General features: G+C 46.8%; 1 protein-coding gene across 2 annotated transcripts in view; it reads left to right on the forward strand.

The window, feature by feature from the left end:
• The first annotated feature begins 7,311 nt into the window (after positions 1–7,311).
• The window catches only part of WWP1 (WW domain containing E3 ubiquitin protein ligase 1), a 133,824-nt gene continuing 117,400 nt past the window's right edge, over positions 7,312–23,735 (forward strand). For both annotated transcript variants that reach the window (XM_056522277.1, XM_056522279.1), the window contains exon 1: positions 7,312–7,440. The gene's annotated coding sequence lies outside the window, so the exon portion shown is untranslated. The remainder of the gene's footprint in view (positions 7,441–23,735) is intronic.

Below are 23,735 nucleotides of genomic sequence, written 5' to 3' on the forward strand. Positions count from 1 at the left end.
AACACAAGCTAGGAACACACAAGGAAAGGCTTTCACTGGCACAAGGGCAACAAGATCCGGCAAGGAAGTGCAGGGGAAGTGAGGTAATATAGCCAGGGAGCAGGTGGAAGCTAATTAGGCTGATTGTGCCAGGCACCAATCATTAGTGCACTGGCCCTTTAAATCTCAGAGAGCTGGCGCGCACGCCCTAGAGAGCGGAGCCGCGCGCGCCAGAACATGACAGCCGGGGACCGGGACAGGTGAGTGACTTGGGATGTGATTCACGAGCGGGCGCGTCCCGCTATGTGAATCGCATCCCCGCCGGCAGAGTCAGTGCAGCGCTCCCGGTCAGCGGGTCTGACCGGGGCACTGCAGAGAGAGGAACGCCGCGAGCGCTCCGGGGAGGAGCAGGGACCCGGAGCGCTCGGCGTAACAGGGAGCTGCCAGCCAATCCTCGCTCTCTTGGGTTCCGGACTAGCAGAGAGTAGAGATCCATGCAACTTACAAAGACAAGACCAGGCCGACGCCTGATAATACCGCAACTTACCAAATCGTGAGTTATAATACAACTCCCCACTAAAGTCCGCGTGACTGCTCGACCTAAACTCAATCCCCTAAATCCAGCAGAACAGCGCATATAAATCTCCTGAGCTTAAAACTCACAAGGTCCCAACCAACTGTCAGGATCCTAATAGACTCTGCTTGTACAAAGACTGTTCCTGTTTAATATTGCATAAAACCTGCAGTAAAAGTTCTGACAGTTTTCTGAAACCTCCGGTTGTGGACATTCATTTATTATACCTCCCTATCGCTCTTGGGATGGGTGGCGATAGGAAAAGCATATACAGAGGAGCCCACACCCTGGCGTCACGACAGTTAAGGGTTAAACCAGCACCCTTTCATCACTGCACAGCTACACCCCATATACCCTATACCACCACAAGCTTACCACACCCATATTCAGGATCCTAACCCCAGAACATTGTCAGAGGTCAAACCAAAGTCCTCTGCAGCCCTCCACCCAAACCACACCATCAAATATACATAAATACTTACCAAAAATACACGTTTCCCGAAGGTCTCTGTTACCAAGCAGTGGATGGTACATATTCAAGCTGCTGCTTAGGAAACAGTGCGGATAACAAGAATTCACTATGGAGTGTGACAGACTCCCTGATGAATAGGGGCAATCTCTGGTATCTTATATAAAACCAAAGCCCTTTGCTTCCCTAGATCAGCAGATATTAGTTAATGTAGAGCAGTGGTCGAACTTCAAACTGTGGTCCACCAGGTGTTCCAAAACTACAACTCCCAGCATGCCCAGACAGCCAACAGCTATCCGGACATACTGGGAGTTTTGCCACATCTGGAGGGCCACCGAGGGCAGGATGTATAGGTGTTTGAATGGGGTAAGAGAACTCTTCAGACCCAGACCAGCAGGCAAGGAGGAGTAGAAATGTCCTAGCTGCATGTACTCGAAAGGAGCCTGGCGAGGGCCAGTCATCCAAAAGAGCATCATGGGGCTTAAGAGCACCACCAGCAAGGACATGGCAGAAATGCAGGGGATGGGAGAGGGAGGTGTGATGTCCCAGTACAGGACTTGGTCCTGCACTACACTTAGGCTCTGTCAGGTTAAGTCCCTCGGTGATCTGGGGGCTCTCCTGCAATGTCTCCCCGGCTGTTATTATAGTGTTATTTCATGTAATAGGATTATAGTCAGTATGTCAATGTATAGTCAGTATAAAGGACCTTTGGAGGACTCCAGTAAATGTCTAAAGGACCTGTGAAATGTCACATGTTATGTTTCTATTATCACATGTTACCCAGAGGGCACCAGTTTAACACATGACCCGCAGCTTGACCAATGGGCTCATATAAGGGGGCGGCCATCAGAATTCTCTCTCTTCTACCATCATCACTTTACTGAGACCAGCAAACACCAGATGTCTCAGTGCTAGTGTCCAGTACCTGGAAGGCCTCAAATCTACAGTCACTCCAGTAAGTCAAGTCTATGTCTGCTGTCACTATCTACAGTCTAGTCAAGCCTCAAGTCAATTACCTAACGTCTATTACAAGTATAATTGGTCCCAGAAAGCTGCGAGGTCCTTCTGTGTTCCTGGCAACCTCTCTGGGATTCTGGCCAAGCTGTGAAGATAATAACATATATCTGACCTCAGTAAAGCCTCTGTTAAACCATAACCTGGTTGCAAACTCTCTTTTTCACTGCCTAGCTATTGAAATAGCGGAGATACCGTTTGGGTGGTTCCGGTACCCAAAAACCCCTCTGGCGTCACGAATATTAGGGGTTAATAACACCTTGCCCCCGAGGTTAATATCATCCTGCCCCATCCACCTACACCGCTACACCCCGTGGTCCCGCCATCACCGTGGGTCACCACAGAGGACCCAAAGATACCCCCCAGAGATGGCCCAGGGGTAAATTCAGGTGATCTGTAGGAGAGAGTCCCGGCGGTCAATCAACAAGCCTTTGCCACCAGCTGAATGGAGAGAGGCCAAAGTGTGTAACGTGGAAAAAGAAAACGAAAAGGTGTCATGAATTGCTGGGGACCAGGTCCAGGGGAGGGTGGATAAAGATATAGGACACAAGGCCTGCTAGGCGGACCCAGAGCTTACGGTCCGCGTTGTGTAACAGTTCCTGTATCCTGATGTGAGCGCTTGAGGATTTTGTATCTTGAGTTATTGTCTGTTGCAATAGTAATTTTTGTAGGTTGGGCACACTAGTTTCTTACCGTAGCCGTGATCTGTTATTCTGTTGATGGGATGTTGCTGATAGATGTTACAACATTTAGGCCTGGGGCGCACGACATATAAAACACAGTGTTGCACTGTTACATCACATCTGATGATGGTCTACTTGGTCACTTTGCGACATAACAATTATACGACCACTGAAACCAAAGCAGTAGCCCAAAATGGTTCCTAAATTAAGTCCTAAAAATGTGTTACGCAATGGTGTATATATAAGAAAGGGGACCTCATAGCAAAGATGGAAATTGGCCTCTTAACCCCTTAAGGACCGGAGGTTTTTCCGTTTTTGCATTTTCGTTTTTTGCTCCTTGCCTTTAAAAAATCATAACTCTTTCAAATTTACACCTAAAAATCCATATGATGGCTTATTTTTTGCGCCACCAATTCTACTTTGTAATGACGTCAGTCATTTTGCCCAAAAATCTATGGTGAAGCGGGAAAAAAAATCATTGTGCGACAAAATTTTAAAAAAAACGCTGTTTTGTAACTTTTGGGGGCTTCCGTTTCTACGTAGTACATTTTTCGGTAAAAATGACACCTGATATGTATTCTGTAGGTCCATACGATTAAAATGATACCCTACTTATATAGGTTTGATTTTGTCGGACTTCTGGAAAAAATCATAACTACATGCAGGAAAATTAATACGTTTAAAATTGTCATCTTCTGACCCCTATAACTTTTTTATTTTTCCGTGTATGGGGCGGTATGAGGGCTCATTTTTTGCGCCGTGATCTGAAGTTTTTAACGGTACCATTTTTGCATTGATAGGACTTATTGATCGCTTTTTATTCATTTTTTCATGATATAAAAAGTGACCAAAAATGCACTATTTTGGACTTTGGAATTTTTTTGCGCGCACGCCATTGACCGTGCGGTTTAATTAACGATATATTTTTATAATTCGGACATTTCCGCACGCGGCGATACCATTTATGTTTATTTTTATTTTTATTTACACTGTGTTTTTTCTTTTATGGGAAAAGGGGGGTGATTCAAACTTTTAATAGGGAAGGGGTTAAATGATGTTTATTCACTTTTTTTTTGCACTTTTTTTTTGCAGTGTTATAGGTCCCATAGGGACCTATAACACTGCACACACTGATCTTTTACATTGATCACTGGTTTCTCATAAGAAACCAGTGATCGATGATTCTGCCGCATGACTGCTCATGCCTGGATCTCAGGCACTGAGCAGTCATTCGGCGATCGGACAGCGAGGAGGCAGGTAGGGGCCCTCCCGCTGTCCTGTCAGCTGTTCGGGATGCCGCGATTTCACCGCGGCTATCCCGAACAGCCCACTGAGCTAGCCGGCATGCTTTCGGTTTCACTTTAGACGCGGCGTTCAACTTTGAACGCCGCGTCTAAAGGGTTAATAGCGCGCGGCACAGCGATCAATGCCGCGCGCTATTAGCCACGGGTCCCGGCCGTTGTTAGAGGCCGGGCCCGACCCGCTATGACGCGGGGCCACGCCGTGGCCCCGCGTTATAGATCGGGAGTGGACACATGACGTTCCAGTACGTCATGTGTCCTTAAGGGGTTAATATGGCTTAAAGAGTAGCTCCCACCATCCCTTTTTTTTTTCTGTCCCTGCCAATTGCCCATCTATCCCCAATCCCCTTCCTACTGTTACATTTTTTTTTTTTTACTATATTAAAAAGCCTTTTTGTCTGCCTGGTAGTGAGCTCATGTACCAGGCAGACTTCCCCAGCAGGCATGACGTCACTGATGCCTGCTTGGGGGGCTGACTTCCGCCCTTAGCTCATCTACACAGGGTGCCTCCAGCTGTTTCACCACTACAACTCCCAGCTTGCCCTGACATCTATAGGCTGTCAGGGCATGCTGGGAGTTGTAGTGGTGAAACAACTGGAAGCACCCTGTGTTGAAACCAATATCTTTTGTTACGGCCACTACCCCAAACCCCGCCGCGTAACCCGCTCTACCCGCTCTACCCTGTTGCCGCCGCTCAAGCCACTTTCTTTCAGTACTTATTAGCTGCTGTATGCTCCAGAGTAAGTGCTTTTCTTTTTGAATTTTCTTTCAGTCTGACCACAGTGCTCTCTGCTGACACCTCTGTCCATGTCTGGAACTGTCTAGAGCAGGATATGTTCTCTATGGGGATTTTCTCCTATTCTGGACAGTTCCTTATATGAACCGAGGTGTAAGCAGAGAGCACTGTGGTCAGACTGGAAATAAATTCAAAAAGAAAATAACTTCCTGTGGAGCATACAGCAGCTGATAAATACTGGAAGGATTAAGATTTTTAAATAGAAGTCATTTACAAATCTGTTTAACCTTCTGGCACCAGTTGATTTAAAAAAAAAACAAAAAACATTTCATCGGAGAACCCTTTTAAGATTTTATCTCCCAGGCCAGATAGGTCTGGTGTTCATTTCCCCTTGCTTTCTATTTCATTTCTTTAATTTCTTTCTTTCATATCTTTCATTTCTAAGGCCAATGAGGGAAGGTTTTCGATGTGTAGATGCTTTTTGGCCCTGTTTTTAGTTGCTGTGAATTCATCACCAACAAAAGCCCTATGTGGGTGACACAGAGGGGAGGAACAAAAGTTGCCTTATGTAGTGATTTCCCGGGTGTTTTATGGGCTGCTCCAAATTTATCATACATGGTGCACATTTTTGATAAATATGGTGCAAGTACGTCATATTATTACAAATTAAAAGGGGTTGTCCCATCAGTATTACCACTGTATAGGGGATGTAGATGTATGATTGCTCGGGGTCCAAATGCAGGGACCCTTAAAGGGATTATCCAGGAAAAAACTTTTTTTTTTAATATATCAACTGGCTCCAGAAAGTTAAACAGATGTGTAAATTAGTTATATTAAAAAATCTTAATCATTTCAGTACTAGTGAGCTGCTGAAGTTGAGTTATTCTTTTCTGTCTACGTGCTCGCGGATGACACGTGTCTCGGGAACTGTCCAGAGTAGAAACAAATCCCCATAGCAAACCTCTTCTACTCTGTGCAGTTCCCGAGACAAGCAGAGATGTCAGCAGAGAGCACTGTTGCCAGACAGAAAAGAACAACTCAACTTCAGCAGCTGATAATTATTGGAAGGATTAAGATTTTTTAATAGAAGTAATTTACAAATCTGTTTAACTTTCTGGAGCCAGTTGATATATATATAAAAAGTTTTTTATTGGAATACTCCTTTAATGATCTGGAGTCAACTTTTTGAATGGAGCAGTGTTCATGTTTTGTATGATCGCTCTATGGGTTAAAAAAATGGCGACTTTAGCCATGACAAAAAAAAACCCAAAAACTGGCGTTTCTCGCTGCTGCAGTGCGACCGTGACATCTGTTTGGGGTCGCTGCACTTCTAGGTCACGTGACCCCCATTAACTATACTAGTCTCCATGCATTCACCATGTCGCAGGCAAAGTCACTGTGTAGCCCTAGGCCAGTGTTTCTCAACCAGGGTGCCTCCAGCTGTTGCAAAACTGCAACTCCCAGCATGCCTGGAGAGCCTTTGGCTCTCCGGGCATGCTGGTAATTGTAGTTTTGCAACAGCTGGAGGCACCCTAGTTGGGAAACACTCGCCTACAACTATAGTTAAAAACAGCTGGAGGCACCCTAGTTGGGAAACACTGTCCTATAACTATAGTTAAAAACAGCTGGAGGCACCCTAGTTGGGAAACACTGGCCTACAACTATAGTTAAAAACAGCTGGAGGCACCCTAGTTGAGAAACACTAGCCTACACCTATAGTTAAAAACAGCTGGAGGCACCCTAGTTGAGAAACACTGGCCTAGACCTATAGTTAAAAACAGCTGGAGGCACCCTATTTGGGAAACACTGGCCTACAACTATAGCTAAAAACAGCTGGAGGCACCCTAGTTGGAAAACAATGGCCTACAACTATAGTTAAAAACAGCTGGAGGCACCCTAGTTGAGAAACACTAGCCTACACCTATAGTTAAAAACAGCTGGAGGCACCCTATTTGGGAAACACTGGCCTACAACTATAGCTAAAAACAGCTGGAGGCACCATAGTTGGGAAACAATGGCCTACGACTATAGTTAAAAACAGCTGGAGGCACCATAGTTGGGAAACAATGGCCTACGACTATAGTTAAAAACAGCTGGAGGCACCCTAGTTGAGAAACACTGGCCTAGACCTATAGTTAAAAACAGCTGGAGGCACCCTAGTTGGGAAACACTGGCCTACAATTATAGTTAAAAACAGCTGGAGGCACCCTAGTTGAGAAACACTAGCCTACAGTTTTTGTAAAGATTCCCAAAATAGCTGGGTCATAGGCCTTTGGCTTTCTAGCTCAGGGCATGCTGGGAGTTACAGTTTTGGAACAGCTGGAGAGCCACACGTTGGTAAATACCGCTTAAGAACATTTTAAATGTGAACACAGGCATAGAAGGAAAGTTTTAAAGAAGTATAGAGGATATGAGGAGCAGGGCACAGACTACCGTGCGACCACAGTCTACCGTGACGTCACACACCAGCTCCGCCCATAAGGAGACGGCCGTTCTGATAGGACAGCGGGAAGGTGACGTCAGGTGGGCGGTTCCCTTTTGAGATGTGTCGGGGGCGGGACCAGGGGCGGAGCTTTGTGATGGCCGCAGAGGTGCTGGGAAGGGGGAAAGTGTGAGGCGGACAGCAGCGGGGAGAAGAGCAGGACGGCCCGGCTAGGGGAGGCCGAGGACGGGACATCTGCCCGGTACGTGTAGTGTTATGCAGGGACCTGATGGGTGCGGTGTGCCGGTGATTGTCCGGGTACAGCTGTCTCCCCCCTGAGCCTCTTCCATCTTGTGTACGGCTGTCTCCCCCTCAGGATCTCTCACACCCTTTGTACAGCGCTGTCTCTTATGGTCTTTCCCATTCTTCTAGACTGCATGTCTCCTCCAGTAACAGGGGCCCTTTATGATGCCTCCTGCATGACCCATGCCCATTGCTAGGTGACCCATGCCCACCGCCTGTGTTGCCAGGTAACCTGTGCCCCCAAATACCCTTTGTCTGCCACTGGTGTAGCCAAGTACCCCGGTACCACCTCCTGTGTCACCAGGTACCCCCTGTCCGAGGCCTGTGTCACCAGGTAAACTATGTCTGCCACTGGTGTCACCAAGTACCCTGTGCCCGTCACCTGTGTAGCCAGGTACCCTGTGCCCGCTGCCTGTGTCACCTGGTGACCCATTTATGCCACATGCCCTTGCCCAGTGCCTATGAACCAGTCTAACCCATGCCTACTGCCTGTGTTGTTGTCTGACCTGCGCCTGCCACTTGTGTTATCGCCTTCCTATGCCCACAACCTGAGTTGCCACCTTCGCCACAGGCCGGTGCCCATAACCTTTGTTATTGCCTGACTTGTGTCACCCCCTAATTCCTTACCAAAGGTTGTGTTCTGCCACCTGAGTGTTGCCAGGCTCTTGTGGCATCCTCTGACCTGTTTTAACCCTCTCTGGTTGTCACCTGACCTTTTTCTGCCACCTATGCCAATACCTGGCTGGTTTTCATGTAGATGTTTGGCTGTGTTCACATGGAGGACTTTGCTGGGAATTTATAAGGTCTGACAGAAAATACTGTAATGGAAAGATTTGCACCTTTTAGGGTCTATTCACACGTACAGTATTCTGCGCAGAACACAGCTTCAAATCCTGCGCATCAAATCTGCACAGAATACTGTACGTGTGAATAGACCCTTAAACATATCTTGTGGAGTAGAGACAGGAACCGATTAGTGACTAGTAGGCGTCCACTTCACCCCCGGGCACTGCTGTGGTGAGCTCGGTGCTTCTCTAACACAGTGTCAGCTGGAAATGGGGCACTATGAAGAACGTCACTGGTCCTGTGTGGAGGGCATCCCTTTCTGGTAGGCACCTGTGGGGAAATTGTCCTGTCATAATGGGCCCCATCATGAGTGTCCTTTTTTTGGCTGGCCCCTGTTACATCTTCCTGTCGTTGCTGCCCCCATCAAGCATGTCCCTCTCTGGCTGGCTCCTTTTGGGAGATCATCCTGTCATTGTGCTCCATTATGAGGATGTCCCTGTCTTGTGGGCCCCAGTCTGGAGATCGCCCTGTCCTTGTGGGCCCCATCATGAGGACGTCGCATTATTACAGGCCCCTTACTGGTGTGCCCATTAGGAGGACATCCTGTGTTGACGGCCCCATCATGGTGTGCCCATTAGGAGGACATCCTGTGTTGACGGCCCCATCTTGGTGTGCCCATCAGAAAGGATATCCTGTGTTGATGGCCCTTTTATGGTGTGCCCATCAGGAGGACATCCTGTGTTGACGGCCCCATCATGGTGTGCCCATTAGGAGGACATCCTGTGTTGACGGCCCCATCATGGTGTGCCCATCAGGAGGACATCCTGTGTTGACAGCCCCATCATGGTGTGCCCATTAGGAGGACATCCTGTGTTGACGGCCCCATCATGGTGTGCCCATCAGGAGGACATCCTGTGTTGAGAGCCCTTTCATGGTGTGCCCATCAGGAGGAAATCCTGTGTTGACGGCCCTATCATGGTGTGCCCATCAGGAGGACATCCTGTGTTGACGGTCCCATCATGGTGTGCCCATCAGGAGGACATCCTGTGTTGACGGTCCCATCATGGTGTGCCCATCAGGAGGACATCCTGTGTTGACGGTCCCATCATGGTGTGCCCATCAGGAGGACATCCTGTGTTGACGGCCATATCATGGTGTGCCCATCAGGAAGACATCCTGTGTTGACGGCCCCATCATGGTGTGCCCATCAGGAGGACATCCTGTGTTGACGGCCATATCATGGTGTGCCCTTCAGGAAGACATCCTGTGTTGACGGCCCCATCATGGTGTGCCCATCAGGAAGACATCCTGTGTTGACGGCCCTTTCATGGTGTGCCCATCAGGAGGACATCCTGTGTTGACGGCCCCATCATGGTGTGCCCATCAGGAGGACATCCTGTGTTGACGGTCCCATCATGGTGTGCCCATCAGGAGGACATCCTGTGTTGACGGCCCTTTCATGGTGTGCCCATCAGGAGGACATCCTGTGTTGACGGCCCCATCATGGTGTGCCCATCAGGAGGACATCCTGTGTTAACGGCACCTGTCAGAAAGGCATTGGTGGGGATTATCTGACCAGTACTGTAGGGGTTGTCATAGGGGCAGATTCTTTAGCTCTGACCAGAGACCTTCAATACCTGTTGGACAGATCCTAAGCTTTGTATTACCCTGGTATAAAGACAAAGTCTCCTCTGACCAGACATCTATGGCCGCGCTTATGTTCTAGTCTAGTCCAGTGGACTCCGATTTGAGGACCTCCAACTGTTGCAAAACTACAACTCCCAGCATGCCCAAACAGCCGTTGGCTGTCTGGGCATGCTGGGCATTGTAGTTTTGCAACAGGTGGAGGTCCACAGCTTGGAGACCACTGTTCTAGTCCAACCTGTAGATCTGTGTGTGTGCAGGGCCTGACTGTAGTCCACATTACATGGTGATCCACGGTGCAGCTCCTCGTCCTTTGTTGTTGTGTCTCCGTGTCCCTCTTTGATCTTCTCCCCTCAGGGCCCGCAGCTCATGGGCCCCTCCTATAGACTCTCACTTGGATTTCTCTTGGCTTCTTCTGTAGTTTGCCCCCCCCCCCCTTCCTCCTCCCTGTCATCTCCCTGGACTGTCTGCACCACAGACAAACAAAGCTTCTGGTGCAAGAATGGTGTGGGCTTGTAACCCGGGACGTGGGGCCCCACACTGACAACTTGTGTCGTACACATGTCCCTGTGTGTCTGATCCACTGTGCCCCCCGCGTGCTGACATGTGCACTGGATCTGTGTGCTGTGGGGTCACATATGATGGGTCTGCTGATGTCTCTGGCAGCTATAGATCTGTGCCAGGTAACTGTCGGTGGTACATTCCCTGGCACGTCTATAGTTCAGTGCGGTCCTGTCACCTGTATACGACGCTTCTGCCTTGTGCTTCCTGTCAGCTCTGACTTTTGCTGTTCTCGATGCTCTAGGAATAACTTTCAGATCGATCAGATTGACTTATCAAGTGTATAGTACAAGTTATACAGTGTAAACTTAAAGGGGTTCTCCTATTTTGACAATCCTTCCTTGACAATTGACAGATCACAAAGTGCCCCCCCCCCTGTTTAGATGCCAGCTGTAGTCTGTAGGGAACCAGCCAGTAAGTGTTTAGTTTTCCCTGCAGTGCCACCACAGGGGGGAATGGTGTATTACACTGCGTCCATTTAAAGAGTACCTGTCACAAATTACGGTAACATAAATATGTTTAAAAGGTAACAGAAAAAAAAACGGCCAGTAGGTGGCTCTGTTCTGTTTCCTGCCATAAATAATACAGTGAGTTTGGTCTCCTCCTGGTCTGGCAGGAGACCGAACTCAGGGAGTAGTTCTCTGCACTGAGCTTGATTGACAGCTGCACAGAGCCTCACTGAAAGCTGCACAGAGCCTCACTGAAACATGCACAGAGCCTCACACAGCGATGTGAGGGCAGAAGTGGTCCCCCAGCAGACTTCAGTGATGTCATGCTTGCTGGGAAATGCCCACTTTCTCCTGCTGGGAGATTGCACTATGTGAGCAAGAATAAAGGTATGATATATAGCTTTTTAATGCTCTGAAATTTTTCAGGGTGTTAGGAGTAGTTAGGGAACATAGCCTGAGTTAGTTTAGAACAGTTTTTTTTTTTTAGGTACTTTTTTAATCTATTAGTTTTCTGAGTAATGCACTATGGGACAGGTCATCCAGAACAAGAGACTCTCTTCATTCTGAACTAGACTAATATAGTCACTGTCATTTAAACAAACTTTGCATGGATCAATAGTACAAATGAATGTAAAACATTGTAATATATCAATATTGGACAAAAATGTTTCTTTATACTGTTATCAAACTCCCCCTGAATACCCCCTGGCTGACAACTTCATCTCTGGAAATCAGCTCAGCTTAGTCCTGTGTCAAGACAAGCCAGTACAAGTCTATGGAGGGGAGAGGAGGGAGCTCCACCCATCCGCTCGGGGAGAACAGAAAATTATAGATGAAGTCTGCAGAGCAGAAATCTACTGAAAAATAAAATATACAATGAAGGCCTCGGGCCATCGGGCTCCGCTATATGGAGCTCCTTTGGCAATGCTGTCAAAATGACGACAAATTTAGTGGAGAAAAAAAGTTGGGCGTGGATAATTTTTCTTCTCCTTGACAGACCCCATTCAAGTTAATGGGGTCCATTGGGACCGGGCAGTGTTGGTTGCGCTCCGACCCGTTTCAGGGTCCGTCTGTGCAAGGAGACAAAAAAAGAGCAGAATGGACCCTGAACGAGACAGATGCAAACAGCAATGTACTTAGCCTTATGTACGGAATCTCCTGGGAGTCCACACCTGACATTTTTGTAAATATTTTATATCTTTTTATATGACAATACTGAAGAAATGACCCTCCCGAATTGGGCCCAATTGGATATTTCCACCGTGTCCTCACTTTTGTTGCCAAGGTTTAGACATTGATGGCTGTGTGTTGTTATTTTGAGGAGACACAACATTAAACACTGTAAGGCTTGGTTCACATCACGTTTTCTCCCATACGGGAGCGCATACGGCAGGGGGGGGGCTAAAACCTCGCGCTCCCATATGCCTTTCTATGCGCTCCCGTATGTCATTCATTTCAATGAGCCGGCTGGAGTGAAATGTTCCGTCTGGTCGGCTCATTTTTGCGCCGTATGCTCTTTTACAACTGGACCTAAAACCGTGGTTGACCACAGTTTTAAGTCCGGGGGAAAAGCGCATACGGCGCAAAAATGAGCCGACCGGACGGAACATTTCACTCCAGCCGGCTCATTGAAATGAATGACATACGGGAGCGCATAGAAAGGCATACGGGTGCGCGGGGTTTTAGCCCCCCCCTGCCGTATGCGCTCCCGTATGGGAGAAAACGTGATGTGAACCCAGCCCTTATACAGGCCGTGCACTCACTACTTTACATTGTAGCAGAGGGTCATTTCCTCAGTTTTGTCACATGAAAAGATGATAAAATATTTACAAAATGTGAGGGGTGTAGTCACTTATGTGAGATACTATAATGTCCAGAAATAGTGCTGCTCCTGTACATACATGACAGCATATCCTGAAAAGCCACTTGAAGTGACAAGTATACTTTAAAGGGGCACTCCGCTACGCAGCGTTTGGAACAAAGTGTTCCGTACACTGGAGCTGGCAGCTTGTGACATCATAACTCCGCCCCCTCATGATGTAACGGCTATGCCCCCTCAATGCAAGTCTATGGGAGGGGGCGTGACAGCCGTCACGCCCCCTCCCATAGACTTGCATTGAGCCATGTAGTGGGAGGGGGCTGGGGGGCCATGACATCACAAGCTCCCGGTGCTGGCTCCAGCGTTCGGAAGTTTTGTTCCAAACTCTGAGCAGCGGAGTACCCCTTCAACCCCTTAACGACCAAGGATGTAAATTTACATCCTGGTGCGGCGGTACTTGGTGCACCAGGACATATATTTACGTCCTGTATGTGGCTGTGAGCATCGGAGCGATGCTCGGATCGTGCGCGGCTGGTCCCAGCTGCTGATCGCATGGGGACTATTAAAGTGTTTAAAAAATTTTTTTTTTTTAAAAGGGAAAAATCCCCTCCCCCAATAAAAATTTTAAATGTCCTTTTTTTCCCCATTAACCCCCATAAAGTGTAAAAAAAGAAATAAAAAAATGAATGCACATATTTGGTATTGCCGCGTGCGTAACAATGTCCGAACTATTAAAATATAATGTTATTGATCTCATATAGTGAACGTAAAAAAAAACAAACGCAAAATTCCTGCTTTTTTGTCACATTTTATTCAAAAATAATTTATAAAAAAAATTAATAACTTATATACATAAATGTGGTATCAATAAAAAGTACAGATCATGGCGCAAAAAATGAGGCCTCATACCGCCGCTTATACAGAAAAATGAAAAGGTTATAGGTCGTCAAAATAGGGGGATTTTAAACGTACTAATTTGGTTAAACAGTTTTTTTTTCGTTTTTTTTTTAAGCGCAACAATAATAGAAAAGTATGTTATCATGGGCATCATTTTAATCGTATTGACCCACAAAATGAAGAACACGACATTTTTACCGTAAATTGTAGAGCGTGAAAACGAAACCTTCCAAAATTTGCAAATTGCGGTTTTCTTTTTAATTTCCCCACACAAATAGTATTTTTTTGGTTGCGCCATACATTTTATGGTAAAATGAGTGATGGCATTACAACGGACAACTGGTCGCACAAAAAAACAAGCCCTCATACTAGTCTGTGGATGAAAATATAAGAGTTACGTTTTTTATAAGACGAGGAGGAAAAAACTAAAATGCAAAAATAAAATTGGCCTGGTCCTTAAAGGGGTACTCCAGTGAAAACCTTTTTTCTTTTAAATCAACCGGTGGCAGAAAGTTAAACATATTTGTAAATTACTTCTATTAAAAAATCTTAATCCTTCCTGTACTTATTAGCTGCTGAATACTACAGAGGAAATTCTTTTCTTTTTGGAATGCTCTCTGCTGACATCACGACCACAGTTCTCTCTGCTGACGTTATTATAATAATAATAACAACGCTTAGTGGGATTTGAACCCAAGCCCCCAGCACTGCAAGGCAGCAGTGCTAACCACTGAGCCACCATGCTGCCCTTAGCATACATCTGCTATGCATGGTTGCTAAAATGGACAGAGATGTCAGCAGAGAGCACTGTGTTCGTAATGTCAACAGTGTTCCAAAAAGAAAGGAATTTCCTCTGTAGCATTCAGCAGCTATTAAGTACTGGAAGGATTTAGATTTTTTAATAGAAGTAATTTACAAATATGTTTAACTTTCTGCCACCAGTTGATTTAAAAGAAAAAAGGTTTTCACCGGAGTACCCCTTTAAAGCAGTACTGTGGTGCACATTTTTTTTTTGCCCAAAATGTTCCCCGCGGCTGTACCTTTCTATCAATGTCCTTCTTTCAGAAGTCGGTCTGGCCGTTTTCCTGCTGCAGCGCGGCAAAGTCCCCGGTTCTTCCGGGTTATGGTGGTGTGGAGGATGACGTAAAAATCGTCATCCCCCATGCTGCCTTGCTCCAGCTTCCGGTCCCTCTGTACCTCAGTCCTTCTCACCCCCTCCTCTACCTCATCCTTTCCCCTCCCTAGACATTATATTAAACCCGCCCCGTTGAAACGTTACACATTGAAATCATGTGTAACTTCTTTGAAAAATATCCCTGTTAGTTGCGGCAGCGTAACTAACCGGGATATCATTGACCAGGAGTGGTCACATGTTCGGTCCCATGAAATGCTGAGTGCGCCGGCGTGCTCCGCTTGATGTGATAGACGGGAGGCATTCAGAGTCGTTCGCGCAGTCCAGCCAATGATGGCTGCGCATACGAGGAATAGATGAATATGTAAAATATGGGAGTGACCTACTTGCATCTAGGGGGGGGCCGTGCGAGAGCGGGGAGGATCTTTACAGTGATGACGTTTTTATTACCAACATGGCCGCGACAGGCTGAATACAGGGGTACGAAATTAGTAATTGTGAGATACTGGCTGCACTTCCGGTTTTCCGCAAAGTCGTATAAGCGTGCAGTTAGCGCAACGGAAGTAATTTAGGATATTATATAACTTTGGGCTAGCTTTACAATGTGCTATAAATATTTTGCTCCAGAGTACTCCTTTAAGGTCAAAATGGGCTGTGTCCTTAAGGGATTAAAGGAGAACTCCAGACCATAAAAATTGTCCCCCATAGTCCCGGCAGTAAAAAAAATAAAGATGTACATACCTTCCTTCGCTCCCCCGGGGCCTTCGGTAACCGTCTCCGGTCTCCGCCGCGATCCTCTTCCTGGTTGCCGGTGGTCGGATGAATCAGCCAATCACCAGCCGCAGCGCAGTCCGACTCGGCCGGCAATAGGCTGAGCGGCAGTGTGACGTTTTCGGCCCCGGCCGCAGGTGCCGGTGTAGTGAAGAATTTTGTGTCCTGAAGCGTTCTCACACTGCCGCTCAGCCTATTGCCGGCCGAGTCGGACTGCGCTGCGGCTGGTGATTGGCTGATTCATCCGACCACCGGCAACCAGGAAGTGGTTTGCGGTGGAGACCAGAGCCGGTTACCGGAGGCCCCGGGGGAGCGGGGGGAAGGTATGTACATCTTTATTTTTTTTACTGCCGGCACTATGGGGGACAATTTTTATGGTCTGGAGTTCTCCTTTAAGTATCCATTAACACAAAATTCTGTACTAGTTTGTATGAAAATAGATTTTCTTTAATGGAAAAAAAAAAACTCTAGAGGATATTCATATAGTGCAGAATTTTCTTTAAAGATTATGCAACTGTTCCATGTGTATGAATGAGGTGTGCAGTAATCTATAAGTTTTAAAATAGGCACTGTCACTTTGAAAAAAAAACTGTTTACTTTTGTAAAGTTTTGATCAGTCGGGCCCCTCATCTCAGCTAAGCCAGTTCACCCTGCTCTGTACTGACGAGGGGCAAGTACCCCGAAACAGCGGTCTGCAGATGGGTACTCTTTCCTTCTGGAGAGAGTTCTGGCTTGGCATTAATCCCGATTAGCTTTTTATATTCCGTAACTGGAGCTAAGCTGATACCAGGGAACATCGCCTGAAAAGGTGATGTAATGAGCTGATTTGCATATTCCCATACCTAGAATGCCTGCGGAGTGCTTAGTGGCCCTTGAAAGCTCCGTCACACCAGGAGTGGTGATCTCTCCCTGAGTTAAATACTCATCCCGTTTATATATATATATATATATATATATATATATATATATATATATATATATAATTTCGGTCGGGAAATTGTAGCCTTCTTTCATTTTATCCATCAAGTGGAATTCAACCGGAAATGAAGAGGAATGAAGGAGGAGGCTATTTAATTAAACTTTTCTGAATTCCGCGTGAAAACGATGTCGGGCAGAATTTTTTTTTTACCATTGTCTGCTTGCGGATTCCGCTTGAAGAATGACCATGTTCTTTCTTCAAGCGGAACGGAATTCGGCAAGCAGAATTTACAGCGGAAAATACATTGAAGTGAATGGAAAATCAATTGCTGAAAAAGCAATCAGAATTACTGGAGGACATTCCTCTTGAATTCCTCTTGAATTCCTCAGTGTGAACATACCCGAAATATGCCACAGTAAAAGCTGTGTGAATCCAGCCTGGGGATTTTGTAAGAGTCCTTTGAAAAGTTTACATATAGGTTCTCTCTGTTATTGCATCTAATGCATGCACATAAATAAAGGAAGGAACTATGCAAGCAGCGTCTCCCATTTGGTGGATACAGCTCCATGATTATAGACAAATAAACTGTCTGATCCTGCAGCCTTGTCCTCCCCACCCGCTTATTACTGACACAGGCCTCTATGGTGACTGCAGGTCTTGTCTTCTAAAGTCTCTAATGGTAGAAGAAACTTCAAAAAAGGATCCGGGTTTCAACGGCGCAATCCGTGTTCAAAGATTTCACAGTACACGTTGAATTGTGATACTGTTCATTTATTAAGCCAACAAACGCATTTCGAGACTCACATTGTCTCTTTCTCAATGTTGAAATGGCATATGCAGGTTAAAAGACGCACAGGGTATTCATTATCGGCAAGGTAATTGCCGTTACTGATAATGTCCAAAATTGTGAATATCAGCCGATAATATCGCCCAAACAGATAATCGGTCGATCCCTACTTTATACATATGGACTAGGGATCGACCGATATGGGTTTTTTAGGGCCAATACCGATAATCGGTGGAGGTTAGGGCCGATAGCCCATAACTTATACCGATATTTCGGTATAAGTTATCGGCTATTTTCCCCCCCCACGACACCGCTGCAGATCATTAATTTAAAGCGGGCGCTTTAAATCAATGCACTGCAGTGGCTTTTGCGGTGCCATAGGCCGCCGCCACCAGAACCACCTGCTTCTCTCCCCCTACCTTTCAGGGTGGTCCGGGCCATCCATCCTTCCTGTAGTGTCTTGCGGCACTCCGGGTGGAGGGTGAACCGGTCCGGGCTGTCCTTCTCCGGGGGTGCTCTTCTCCACTCCGGGCAGGCTCCGGCCTAGTAACGCAGCATAGACGCCACTGCGCAGTGATGCCCGTGCGCAGCGACGCAACTGACGTCACAGCGTAGCGGCGTCTATGCAGCGTACTAGGCCGGAGCCTGCCTGGAGTGGAGAAGAGCCCCCCCTGGAGAAGGACAGCCCGGACCGGTTCACCCTCCACCTGGAATGCCGCCGGACACTACAGGAAGGATGGATGGCCCGGACCACCCCCATTACGGGTAAGTTTAATTATTTTTTTTATTGACTCGGAGGGTGGGGGAGGGGCCCGACCGGTATAGCGGTATGGGCAAAAATCCATACCGTGGGAGAAAAAAAAACAGTATCTGGTTCATACCGGTATACCGCCCAGCACTACGGTGGGGGGTGCGGTGGGTCGGGGGGGGGGGCATTACCGGCTTATCGGCAAGGTAATTGCCGATACTGATAATGCCCAAAATCGTGATTATCGGCCGATAATATCGGCCATACCGATAATCGGTCGATCCCTAATATGGACACTACAAGTGAAGCTGTCAGTCAGGATCTACACCACACATCATCAGCATGCATGCACTCCAGCGTTTAAAAAACGGGATGGGGGATAAGTGTCTGATTATGTGTGTGTGTGGGGGGGGGTCTGTCTTCTAGGATCCCCTGAGATCTTAAAGGGGTACTCCACTGCTCAGCGTTTGAAACAAAATGTTCCGAACTCTTAGAGCCGGTGCTGGGAGCTCATGACGTCATAGCCCCACCCTCTTATGACATCACGAGCTCCCGGCACCGGTTCTAAGCGTTCGGAACATTTTGTTCCAAATTCTGAGCAGTGGAGTACCCCTTTAAGAACGGGGTCCCGACTCTTTTCATCAGTCCCACTCTCCATGCATCTATAGGAGTGTCTGAGATACAAGAGCGATGTGCTTGTGTATATCTGGAGGTCAGACCCCAATCCATTAAACCAGTGTTTCCCAACTAGGACGCCTCCAACTGTTTCAAAACTACAACTCCCAGCATGCCCGGACAGCCTTTGGCCCACGATTAGCTACTTATCACTTATTCTGTGGATGGGGATAAGTTAGTTGTGGCTGGGGATAGGGCATAAGTATTTTTAAATGCTAAAAGCAGAACGTGGACGGAAAAGAAGCAAGCCTGAAACCAATGCTCTTTAGTAGAGTTTTCCAACCAGGGTGCCTACAGCTGTTGCCAAACTACAACTCCCAGCATGCCTGGACAGCAAAAGACTGTTCGGGCATGCTGGAAGTTGTAGTTTTGCAACAACTGGAGGCACCCTGGTGGCAACCACTGTTCTATGTTTACAGTCAGAACTTGCTGGGAGTTGTAGTTTCACAAGAGCGAAGAGCCACAGGTTGCAGACGATCTCTTCATTTCCTATCGGCAGCCTCTAGTTTGCTTGGCGCACGGCGATCTTTCTGCTGCCTGCAGGCGTCTCTCCGTAATGCAGCCAGTTTCATTCCTCAGACGTATTTAATACATTTCTGCCATAGATTTCTAGGAAATCATTCCTAAGAGAAATGTAGAAAAGTTAATTAAATGCCGAATTGAATGTGTAACCCTACTTAAGCGTAAATGGTTATATCAGTGATAAGCCGTCGCTCCGGAAACGTATGATTGGCGTGACGGCGATTATTAGAAAGCAATGCGTTCTTCTGCTCAGCTAGAACACAGTATCAATGCCTCGCCTGGGGAGCCTGCACCTTTGAACATGGCAAAGTCCACGATGTCAGCTGACCTATTCGGAACTGACCTGATTATCCAGGGTAAGTGCTCATACGTTATCAGCATTTTGGTAGTTAGTAACTCTGAGGCGTGAAGTGAATTGAAGCCCATGTACAGACACAGTGTGGCTTATACCATGACTGCAGTCATTTCCTCTGTGACCCTACTGGTGGCTGTGCCAGCTAATGCCACATTCTCCTGCTGAGTCAGTCCCCCTCCAAAATCATGGCCTATCCATCTGTGGTGTAGAACAGAGAACATCTTTAGGGTATGCTCACACTATGGAATCTCTGCATGTAATTTCTCTGCACTATTCTAACATTGGTGTGGATAGGTTTTCATTTGACCCGTTCACACTGCAGAAATTCACCCTCCGAAAGAAGGTGCATGGAAGGATTTTGGTGGCCGCTAGAATCCTCAGGTGGAGATTCTATAGTGTGAACATACTAGAGGACTGCATTTGGGACCTGCTGAAATAATTGTGGGCAGTATTGGGTATGTTGCTTGTGTTCACACACTATACCTGTGGGCCGCGCTAATCCCCTCTATCTGTTATATGTCCCTGCAAAAACATCAAGCTATTTACCCCTTCAGGCATCCAAAGTACAACGAAACTCATTCTGAAAAGTCTGACACTTGTCAAGTGTCTGGCACTTGGCTGCGCTGCTCACTCCTCCCCATCATATGTTTACACGGCATACGTACCACAGCCATGGTGCTGCGCCGCTTAGAGTCTCCCTAAGGGATAGGAATAGCAGGACTTCCCTAAGTAGGACCAAGTGCACTTAGTGCTCACCACCAGTGTCCCTTGCAAAGTTAGTGCCCGCCAGTGTCCTGTGCCTTCTAATGGTTGTCATTCTGTATCACACACACATTGACTTCATATATTCACTGATATACACATACATGCAGGGACATTTTACTTTTTAAACAAATAAATCCTCTATTCACAGGCTGCAGTGTGTTCCTGCCCTCCCCCTCCCCTTATCTTCCCTTTACACCAGCTGCAGTGTGTTCCTGCCCCTCCTATTCACACCAGCTGCAGTGTGTTCCTGCCCCTCCCCTTCACACCAGCTGCAGTGTGTTCCTGCCCCTCCCCTTCACACCAGCTACAGTGTGTTCCTGGTTTGGAAACAGAAACATAGGAGTTGTAGTTAGCCTGGTCAAGCCTTCCTGCTCCTTCTCAGTCCACTCTCTGCCATCAGTGTTTAAAAAGGTATACCATATCCACAAGATTGGGATGATCTGATGGAAGGGGCTCCGACCTCTGGGACCCCCTGCAATCTCCAAAACGGGGCCTTAACTCTGCCTGTTCCATGACACAGGGTCAGGACGCACTCTATGCATTCTCTATGGGAGTGCCAGAGCTACACGAGCACACCGCTCTTGTATCTCGGGCATTACCATAGATGCGTGGAGCTTGGTGCCGGTGGGAAGATTTGGGATCCTGTTCTTGAGATCGCAGCTCAGTTTCAATGAAGCATGCTGGGAGTTTTAGTTTTGCAACTGCCTGAGGTACCTTGTTGGAAAACACTGCCCCTTTGTCATAGAGACAAATGAGCAATTTGCTGTTAAACTGAGCATGGCTGACTGTATTAGTGGATGCCCTAAGACAGTTGTAACCAAGGTCAACAGGGCAAAACAATGCAGGCACATGGGAATTAATAAGCTTATAACTCTCAAACAGGACAATTTCTAAAATACTTGTTCATTGGAAATGTTTAGTTTTACATAACGCGTCAATTTAGACTTATTTATCTTAAAGGTAAAATTCCTTTTAAGCACAAATGATTTGACATTAAAGGGGTACTCCGGCAAAAAACATATTTTCCCTTATCCAAAGGATAGGGAATAAGATGTCTGATCGCGGGGGTCCAGCCGTACCAGCCGTCATGCCCCCTCCCATAGACATGAACGGAGGGGGCGTGATGTCACGAACACTGAAGCTCCAAGGATTAAAGAAGTACCCCTTTAAGAAAGTAGCAGACAGCTCGTCGGGGTCACACCGGCAATGGGAAGCGATGTATTGTCAGAGGTGATGTGGTCCCTGGACCATGCAGCCATCATTAGTCCCTAGCAGACAGTGTTACACCTTCATCCTGAACTTGGCCGTGTAACCGTACTGTGACATGTTACCCGGACTAGATTTCTCTTTCATTTCCAGAGTACCGCAGTGTTGTGAGCCCTGTGTTCATGCTGTCGTATCACCACATGCTGAGCGCTGACAGATGAACTGTGACGCCTAATTACTTCAATGCTGTTAGAAGGGATCGTGTCCTGCTCATTTCCTTACGTAAAACCTTCATATTAAAGATAAGGATTTATAGTATTCCCTTATCATTCCAGATGAGCAGAAGACTGTGCTATGGAATTCACGGCTTAACTTTTATGGGTTGAGAGAACTGTTACGTTTGGTATCAGATAAGCAGTAAGATCACTTTAATCCGCCATCGATGAGACCTGATGCTGAATTATGAAATATTGTGAATTTCCCGATAGTTTTAGATCATTTTACAGAACTCTGTTATTATGGTAGGGAACCAAACCTTTTGGGGGAGAAAGCAGAAAAAGTGTTAGGGCAAGTTATGTCTGCTGCTATAACTGGTTCAGAGGACACATCTTGAGTTTGTTCTCTGCTCAGTCTTCTGTAAAGTCACCCATACACATTAAAAGAAAGCTTAAAGGGGTACTCCGCCCCTAGACATCTTATCTCCATTCCAAAGGATCGAGGATAAGATGTCTGATCACGTGGGTCCTGCCGCTGAGGACCCCCGCAATCTCCCTGCTGCACCCAGCGTTTGTTTAGAGCGTCTGATGCAGTGACGGAGGCTAGTGACATGGCCACGCCACGCTCGTGACATTGCTGCCTCGTCCCATCAATGCAAGTTTATGGGAGGGGGCGTGACTGCCGTCACGCACCCTCCCATAGACTTGCATTGAGGGGGCGTGGCTGTGATGTCAAGAATAGGGCGTGGCCATGTCACCAGCCTCCAGCCCACATCGCCAGTCACCTGACACGGAGCGAAGTTCGCTCCATGCAACGGATGTTCTGGGAGCCGCATCCAGGATCGCAGAGTACCCCTTTAAGGGTCTGTTCACACATACAGTATCCTGCGCATATTTGATGTGCAGAATTTGAGATATATATATATATATATATATATGTATATATGTATGTATTAGAGATGAGTGAAGTTACAGCGATTCGACTCTTCACGAACTTCTCGGCACCTGAAAGCTGAACTAATTTATGCAGGATAAAGTCATCAACTGCCGAGAAGTTTGTGACGAATTGAATCACTGTAACTTCGCTCATCTCTAATATATCTGTGGGGCCGTCAAACATTATGGAGTTCAGCAGCCCTTCAAACTTTAGCAGGATCAGGACTGTGATATAGAAGTACAAGATGCCTGGAGCCGACCTCGTGATCTCAGGGACCAAAACCCCAGGTGATAAGTCCTGGTGACATCTAAATGTTTGACCTAAGGAAACACATTCTCGGCTCTATCTGTTCTCTTGATTTGCTAATTCTCAATGACCAGGACTGGGAAAGGGGCCAAAAAAAGTAATGGTGTCCTCATTCTAACTGGGAGGAGAGGAGACCGCGCAATCACTAAAGATAGTAATTATATGCAGATCATTCCTCTGCAGATGTCCCCACTGGCCGGGTAGGCTGAGGCTACACACAGACGTTTCCAGTGAAATTTTAGCATTTTAACTATTAACAGTTTTTTATCTGTAAAATGGAATTCTATGTGCTCGGATGCAGCACATGGTAGGTATGTTACTGCTGAGCAAGGTTATGCTTATTTGTTAGGGGGCGCTATTACTGGACCTTCCGGGTAGGCATAGCAGTGAACCTATAGGCTAGAGAGCGCAAAAAGTTCCCCAAACCTACTCACTTGCCTATTACTACACTGCTCAATAAAATAAATGTAACACTAAGATAACACATCCTAGATCTGAATGAATGAACTAATCGTATGAAAAAACTTTCGTCTTTCCATAGTTGAATGTTCTGACAACAAAATCACAAAAATTATCAATGGAAATCAAATTTATCAACCCATGGAGGTCTGGATATGGAGTCACACTCAAAATCAAAGTGGAAAACCCCACTACAGGCTGATCCAACTTTCTGTAATGTCCTTAAAACAAGTCAAAATGAGGCTCAGTAGTGTGTGTGGCCTCCATGTTCCCGTACGGTGACCCTCCTGTCAGATTCCTT

This window comes from Hyla sarda, chromosome 5 (assembly GCF_029499605.1).
Source record: "Hyla sarda isolate aHylSar1 chromosome 5, aHylSar1.hap1, whole genome shotgun sequence".
Lineage (NCBI taxonomy): Eukaryota > Metazoa > Chordata > Amphibia > Anura > Hylidae > Hyla > Hyla sarda.